This window comes from Lactuca sativa, chromosome 1, assembly GCF_002870075.4.
Source record: "Lactuca sativa cultivar Salinas chromosome 1, Lsat_Salinas_v11, whole genome shotgun sequence".
NCBI lineage: Eukaryota > Viridiplantae > Streptophyta > Magnoliopsida > Asterales > Asteraceae > Lactuca > Lactuca sativa.
Window position 1 is genome coordinate 47,267,476 of NC_056623.2, and position 8,797 is coordinate 47,276,272.

Consider the following 8,797-nt stretch of genomic DNA (forward strand, 5'->3'; position numbering starts at 1 on the left):
CAAAATTCACATATATTCTTGACTAAAGATGATTAAAATCTCAATCTAAGCTTTAGAATTGACATGAAGTATAATTTTCTCTCCCTTAATTATAGCAAAACAACTTTTCAACCCCTGCAACTTCACGGATTGAAACTTTGTTTTCTATAATTAACATTGCTAGCTTGCAATACTAATCATAATAGTCATGCTCCCACTAACATGATGATTATCAGCATAACACTTATGCTCCCACTAGCTCTGACACATTTCCAGAAATCTGTTGGACTTCTGAAATTTAGATTCATACACCCTTTCTTAGATAGCTCACATGTGTGTCTAAACAATTTTCAGAACTATGAAAAGGGATGCCGTAATCATAGTCTCAATTGCTTAGGCATTTTCCATTTCTCACAAGTCCATGTTAGTGTGCCGGTTAACCACACGCGCTCCACTAATGACTTTTGAAAATGCAAATGACACAATTGATATCTACTTAAAATCTATTAAGTGAAAGCATTTCCTCACCATCATTTTCATGAATCGGAGAGAAACCTTATGACACTTAGATTTAATAGTGTATGAGTTCCTATCCATGCGAATTTGTCAAAACCATAATCACAAGATAAGGTTAGTGACAAATTCAGCCCTACATGGATTAAACTTATTCAATCTTAGTTTCTTGTCACCTTGGTAACACAAGGCCCACCAATGCTTCCAAGTTGAACTCTGATAACTCACATGTAAATTCAACTTATTTGAAGTAGGTACAGAAATAAGAATTATGTCAACACGATAGGTTGAAAACCTTAAGTCGTGTGCTAGTGATAAATTACAGGTTTTACTCTTGATTAAATCTTGAAACTCTTTCAGGATCTTTAAGGCTCCCACTGTCCCCTTGACATATAAGTTTTCCTAGTCAAGAACCATTCCTTGATAAAACAAATATTCAAGGGATAGTGTGGATTCTTATCAAGACTAACACTTCACACAATTGGTCTTAGTTGGTCTTTGTCTCATCCAAGACATCACAACTTACCAATCTCAAATGTACAAGAGTAGAAAACATTTTACTCTTACATTTGATAAGTGTTTTAAACCTTCTTTAAGACATGTCACTCAAATTACAATCTTGGAGTATGACTCCAAGACTTGTATTGGAACGAAGTATGATTCATCTTCTTGATTTAACCATTTCAACAATTTCAAGATCCCTTCTTCTTAGTCATAAGAATGCACTAAGACTTTCTTAGAGAACAAATTTTGATATGGTTTCTTAATCATTAAGATGATCACAAAGCTGATACTAAAGTACTCTCCCGTCCTTTCAGATTTGAGAAACTTTTATCTTTCTGCCTAATTTGATTCTTCTTATTCGTTTTCCAATGTTACAAAATTATACTTAACCTTATAAGTATAATCATATTTACTAATCTTTAGTAAATCATGACAAATCAATCTTTGTGGTGGACCTTGACCAGCGCACACCCAGTGTACCTAATTCCTTAGTCCTTCAATTGACTCACATATACATGTGATCAAAGAATTAGTCTTAATTTTTCAAAGATGAAAATTCTCATTCATCATACAATACAACTTGTATGATTCCAAGTTTCTGTCCAATTGAAACTTGGGTGATGAAAAACTTTCTTCATTTGGTAAATTCAGACACTACCACAAATGAAAGAATCAAATCCACTTTCCAATATTGCTATTACTGGAAACATATAAGCAACAATTTTCCACCGATGCCATTGTAAGGATATTTTTAAAATAAATAAAATTAAAACCCTTTTTTTTCTTTTATTTTAAAACTTTGCGGAAAAACTTATCCTTACAATCCACATGAAAACCTTGTTGTTATCTATTCACAAGCAATATATATTATAACTCTTAAGCAACAGCTCAAAATTCTGATTACCGAACCATGCGATCGAAACCCATCTTCGCAATCAGAATCAGCATATACTTACTTTAAGCTTCCTATCTTTTCTTTGATTCTTAAAAGACATCAGCATGTGACCCATTCACATTATGTAATAAGAATCTCCAAATAGGAACTTAACAGAGTTATACAGTGTATTTTACCTGAAGTAGAGTCAAACCTCTTGACTTGATCAACCTTATGACCTTTCAGGTAAATAGGGCAGCTTCGCAACCAATGCCCCTTTCTTTGGCAATATAAACATATGGAGACCCTTTGATAATGGCACATGAGACTATTTCAGACTTAGCCTTTCTCTTTACCATTTGGTCAACCGAGTTGACTATGGCCGATCCCTTTCCATTGGGAAGAGAAATGCTTTTTCTAGATATCCAATGCTACCATTGCCAATGTCCATTTAAGGTTTGGGAAGTTGATCTTCTAACAAAATTTGCTTTACTAGTGTTCCAAATCATTGCTGATTCCACAGCACAAAACAAATAGATAAGATCATTAAGGCTCGTGTCATAGTCTGTCTCATAGTAGTCCCAAAGTGACCCGCTATGTTACTAAGAAAGTGATTGAACATCCAACTTTCACGAGACTTTGACACCCAACTCTCCCGTCTTGTCACTATGTGACTACATCTCCAAGATGTGACCACACCAAGACCTTAACTTGCCAATAGGGCTTGAGTGACTTTAAACTTTTCAAGAACTTGTGGGTGAGGGAGAATAATTGGAGGAGATAAAGGAAGTGAAGCATGATGTTGAGGAACATCATCTTCAAGAGATTTGGGAAGATCATAAATGTCTAAACCAGACATGTTTTGGGAGATATTCAAGATAGTTGATTTAAAGTCCTTAATATGACACCCAATATGAAATATTAAGGCTAGGACCCAACAAACTATTTTATAACTTAGAAGAGGGATGCCGTAATCCAAGCTATAAAATATTTGAAGGTAGGCGAATGACGATTCACCAATTTCCACCATGAAAAACGAAATAATTTATTAGGTTTTAATTGGATTTGAAATTCCTAGATCTTTTGAGATTCATTGAACTTTTCAATGGCATGTTTCAATCTCGAGTGTGCCCTCTCAAATTTTGTGACTGGGATGCCGAGGATCACAAAACAAGGTGTGAATAACCATACCAATTCACTTGGTATCCTTAATATTATCACCTAATCAATGTGCCGGTTAACCACACACGCTCCATTGATCTATGAAAACATTAAGTCACCCTTCGTGGTCCTTACTAGTCCAAGTTAGTGTGCCGGTTAACCACACACGCTCCACCAACGACTTGGTAAGGTACAAAGTGTGAATTCCATGGGTTAGCACCAAATTCACATTTTTCCTAAAGTAACTAAGATTGGGAATTATTAAGATTTTAGTTACTTTAGTATTTATCATTAATACTTTTAATGAAGGGAGAATTTAAAGTCATTGTCCTACCCGTTCGGCTAACGACCCTCCACCAGTCAAGCAAGCGGTGGGTGAGAGTAGACACCCATTAAGTCGCCATTTTATAGGCAACAACCTTATACCCACCTTATAGACCGGCTTCGTGAATGAGGCCTACTAACGGTAAAACGACTTGTTCTTATACATATATATAATAATTAACCATTAATGTTATAAATAGTATAAGGGTTGAATTTTAACTATTAAAACTCTAAGGTTTGGAATTAAAGTTTATTAAAGTGTGTGAAACTTTACAAATTCCAAAACTTGAGGGCAAGTTTTGTAACTTTGCAAAACTCTTCATTTCATAACTTATGAATTAAAGGTTCATAAAAATGAAGACTCTTCATTTTCATGTAACTTATGTGTTTTAAGTGTGTGTTGAATGAAGGTGACCTTTGGTAATCCATAACTTGAGGACAAATTATGGACTCCATTAAAACACATAAATGATAAAGAATTAATTCTAAACAATTCAGCAAATAATTCCTATCATTTTCTAAATTCATAAGAACATGAACATGATCATCAAAATTCAAGAAATATATGAACACATAAAATCATGGAATTTTGATATATGCTATTGTAAATGGATTAGAACAACCATTACACCAACTAAATAAGTTTTACAACACCAAAACAATTTAGGGTAATGTTTCTAGTCCATTTCCAGCAGCAAAAGTCGAGATTCTGCATTCTTTCGATCCTACTCGCCGAGTGCACGAACGGACTCGTCGAGTAGGTTGAAGTTTGCCTTGGACTCGGCGAGTCCCCCCAATGGACTCGGCGAGTCTGGCATGCAGACAGCAACGATTTCGACTTTTATCACTATTTTGCATCAAGTATCAAACAAGCAAGCCTAGGCTCTGATACCACTGTTGGGTTTTGAGCAATCTAACACTTCCTAAGTGTGCATGCAACCCTAATAAACCTTGGATCTATGTTTGTCTAAATACATGCAAAATAATAATTTTCCAAGGTTTATAACCTATCTAACATGGCATGGGGAACATTTCAACATAAAAGAGTTAGAAGAGATTACATACCTTTTGGTGTGTTGGGTTCTTAGGAGTTTGAGGGCCAAGCACCAATAGTGTGAATGCCTCAAATGGAATCACAAACACCACAAACTCTTGGAAAACTTTGAGAGAGTATATACACCTTGTATAAATCGGCCACACACATGCACACACACACTAGATCACTAGCTTTCTCTTAGTGTATCTTAGGCTTCATTTCATGCTCCATAAGCATGCTTATATAGTATGCATGGTTAGGGTGAAACCCTAATAACCCATGTCTTTTCCTTTTCCAAGGATCCATGGGTTAAAAGCTTCATGGATCATCCATGGATTTCCACATAAGCCTAGCCCATTAACAAATGAGTATTAGCCCACACTATATAAAACAAATAGCCCATAATTTAATTAGTATTCCTTTTAATCTCTAAATTAATTCATGATTAATTTAAGACTAAAACTAATTAAATAACGTAACTTCATATTAATATATTATAACTCATAATATATTAATAAACATATGTGTATAACTCTCATAAAATTATCCATAATAGTTTGGATGAGATGCAACCCAAATGGACCATGCCGGTCGGGTCAAGTATATACCAAATAAGTTATGGACTTAGACACCTTATCCAACAATACTTTCAACAGCTTATTCATGTAGTTGCCCATTGTCATTCCAAGGGTGTATATCATAGGGATTTAAAGGTAAGAGACACAAAGTTTTAAGAATAATCAGATCATTTAAGGTGTAATGATTGATATATTACACGTTTTTTTTTTCTACTAACAGTGTTCTTGTAATATACATATAGCCTGAAAATCACCTTCTTGATTCAAAAGAAAGGCTAAAAGTTTCAGATTTTGGACTCAGTGCACTCCCACAAGAAGTAAGCATATAATTATTTTCTAAATCTTTTTCATAGTATTTATATTTCTTCTCTAACATAAAACTATTTTCCATGGTGTTTAACTTTTATATACCACTTGTGGAACCCCAATTTACGTTGCACCAGAGGTTCACGAAAACAATATGAAATTTTAAGAAGTAATTTTCTTCTAATTCTTATGCTTTGACCATGGTTGACTTTTAGGTTTTCAGAAAATGTGGATATGATGGAGGAGCTTTCATAGTTTTTTTAATTATTATTTATTTCATTATCTATTATTATAGTTGTTGACTCAAAAGGATTCATCAAGTTGTTTTTTTTTGGCACAAAGTTATTAGATAGTTGCTGACACACATAAAAATTATAAGAAAATTCAATTGTTTGTGTAAATCATGTGAACAGGTTGGTGATGTTGTGCTCGTTCAGAACTTATGAAGTTTGTCATGTTTTCCAACTTCTCCATTGTTGGAATGAACATCAGTCTAATGTGGAACTCAGTAGGATTCTACCAGGTACGTAGTAGTAAACTAGTAATAATGTACATAACACTCCATTCAAATTGGATGAATTCTGAATTCTGTGATTGATTTGTAAATTCCCATACAGCAAAGCTGACAGTATCATGTTTATTTGAGTGACAAGATTCGATATTCGGGCGACACAAAGCTGAGTATTTTGGTTGTTCTTCTTGGTGTTGTTGTATGCACTGTTATGGACATGAGTATTCTCAAGAGAAACTATTCTTTACATCTTTATCTGCATGCACTTAATCCTAGACTACTAGGGTGTTCTTTATGTTACAGAGAGACAATATAATATCCCATTTCCTATAAAACTGTCATGTTTGTCTTTTCATCTTGATTTTATAAACTGATTGACCATTAGCCTGTAATGTCACCATCCAAAAACCAATTAATTTTTGGATTCAATGGAAGATTGATACAATATAATAGCTCATTTTAGTAGATTGATGAATTTAAATATTTTCGCCATTTTAAAAGATTAGGCTTTCACTATAGGTTATAGCTATTCTTAGTAATTCTTTTAAATATATAGAGAGTAAATAACATTTCCATGTGTTGCAGTCATTTTATGGATTTGGTCCGAAAATAAATCTTTTTTTCACCTTTGGTCCATATTTCATTGTTTCATGACACTTTTGGTCCCTGACATTGAATCCTTTAACAACTGGAGCCTAATGCATGTAATGATTCAGTCACATTGTCTAATGATTCGTGGAGAATCAATGGCATCAATGCAAACTATGACATTTGTCAAACTTACCCTGTTTCTTTACTATTACCAAAATCCATCGGATAATTTCATAGTTACTGCACTTTTTCTAATTCTCAGTTTTAACAGTTAACACATGCCATCTGTTCTAAATTCTAATGAGATGTAGGCACTGGAGGTGTTCTTGGAAGATTATGCCAACCGCTAGTTGGGCTAATGATGAATATGAGAAATTAATGCTGCTAACTTTACCATACTATTACTAACCCTAAGAATGCATGGGTAAAATTGTCTTATAATAATTTTGAATGCAGAAATGTTGATGAGATCTGAATTATTGTTGATTTCTTCTCTAACTTCTTGAAGCAAACCAAGGTACTCACTTTAAATTTTCCCTTAATGTAATATGGTTGGAATCAAAGAAAAAAAAACAACATTAAATCAAGAAAATCAAGAACTTCACTCACTGTAGAACATGTGAGGGAAAAAAAAGCTTATCAGGACGAAGTTAAAAAAAACGGTTAGTAGCAAAGAAACAAATGTATGATGCTAAAAAAAGTTATAAAGATGCTTTTGAGGTATTTATATTTTAGTGTTTTTTTTCAAGTTTATGTTTATTAATTTATAGACTTGATTTTTTTTCTCCCTTACTTTTTTAGAAGGAACAATTGAAATATCAAAGAGAGTGTATGGAGTCAATAAAGAAGCTTGGAATACAATTGGTAGTAAATCAAGAAAAGCAAGGAGATAAAAGAGTTAAAGTTTGATTTAAAGATGAAACCCTTCATAAGACACCTCATGGGGAGGTATTCATTTTGTCTTGAATTATGTACATCTATAAAGGTGAACATATCATTGAGCAGATAGTAAAAATAAAAACTCACTGCCTGTTTTCATATGTTTTGGGTATTTAGCATTAGAAATGAATGATATTGGAACCCTTCTTGTGTCTGGTGGCACAGAGCGGGTACTTTTTTCTTTTCAATACATTGTACTTTTAAAATTCTTCCTCATTATTTCAAAAAACTACTCAATTCTAGTAGTGTTCCATACATCCTCTGCTTACAAAGCAACCGAGTTTAGCGCTAATTAAGCTATAGAATAGCCTTTGAGCACAAAAACCAATATCTTTAAACACACAGATACACATTATGCAGTATATAGCTCTAAAACCAACTCGAAACTCAGAGGTTCATATGTATTGTACTTTAGTCACTTACAGTTTTATTTTGAAGAATTAAATGGTATTGTTATTATTGAGGTGTATATTATAAATATTTGTAATTTGGATTTTATGTACATGCATTATGTACCAGATCCTGACATTAAGCCACTTAAGAGTTTCAGAGCTTACATAATTCTAATTCATATTTTTTATGCCTAAGCTTGATTCCCACACATCCTTTGAACACAATGCAACTGAGTTTACCACTAAGAAAGTATTGGTAATCTCAAATGGACACCGGATCTCCATGAACCGGTTCATAGAAGTAGTCAACTAGCATGGATGAGAAAATAGTAAGTGTATTCCTAAAATTTTTGTTTATGAAACATAAGAAATGAAATAAAAGAAGCTAATGGAGTTTTTTTTTATATTTTGTTAAAGGCTACTTCAAAATCAGTTTTGAAGCTAATGGGAATTCAAGGGCTTACTCTATTCCACTTAAAGAGTCATCTCCAGGTATATATATATATATATATATATATATATATATATATATATATACACACACACACACACACACATATAACATGATTATTGTGTAGGATTTCCGTGTTTTTAATCAAGAGTTGGGATTGATATTGAAGCTAAGAGACATGATGATTGTTTAGATACATGAAGGGTTTTAGAGCTTCTTCAGACAAATTAATGACGAGTTACTGAAACAAGAAGGTGCCCCTTTATAGCAATGTAGTATTAGCCTATACAGTTAGGGAAAACCTCTTAATAACAATGTACAATAAGATCCCTTTAATATCAATGTATTAAATTTTTTTGACATGATGTAATTAGTTGAAATTGATTGTTTTGGTATATGTGATTCTATATTTTTGTATTATGCATAAAAGAGTATCGTAAAGACACATCGTATATGTATATCGTAAATGGATGTTGAAATTTATGACACGCAAATGCGTGTCATCTTCATTTATGACAGGGGCTTTAATGATACACAATGTGTCCTAAAGGCGCGTTGTAAGGTTACGACACACAAATGTGTGTCATCTTCTTTTATGACAAGGCCTTCCTTGATACGCATTGCGTGTCGTAAATGCG

General features: G+C 33.4%; 1 long non-coding RNA gene across 2 annotated transcripts; it reads left to right on the forward strand.

Moving 5' to 3' along the window:
- The first annotated feature begins 5,033 nt into the window (after positions 1-5,033).
- On the forward strand, positions 5,034-8,579 carry LOC111882583 (uncharacterized). 2 transcript variants are annotated; one of them, XR_006189868.2, is made up of 6 exons: positions 5,034-5,104; positions 5,212-5,286; positions 5,689-7,325; positions 7,836-8,037; positions 8,126-8,200; positions 8,287-8,579. It is a non-coding gene; the product is annotated as an uncharacterized LOC111882583 (long non-coding RNA). The 2 variants fall into 2 exon arrangements; XR_002847202.3 differs by having other exon boundaries at positions 5,689-8,037.
- Positions 8,580-8,797: the final 218 nt, after the last annotated feature.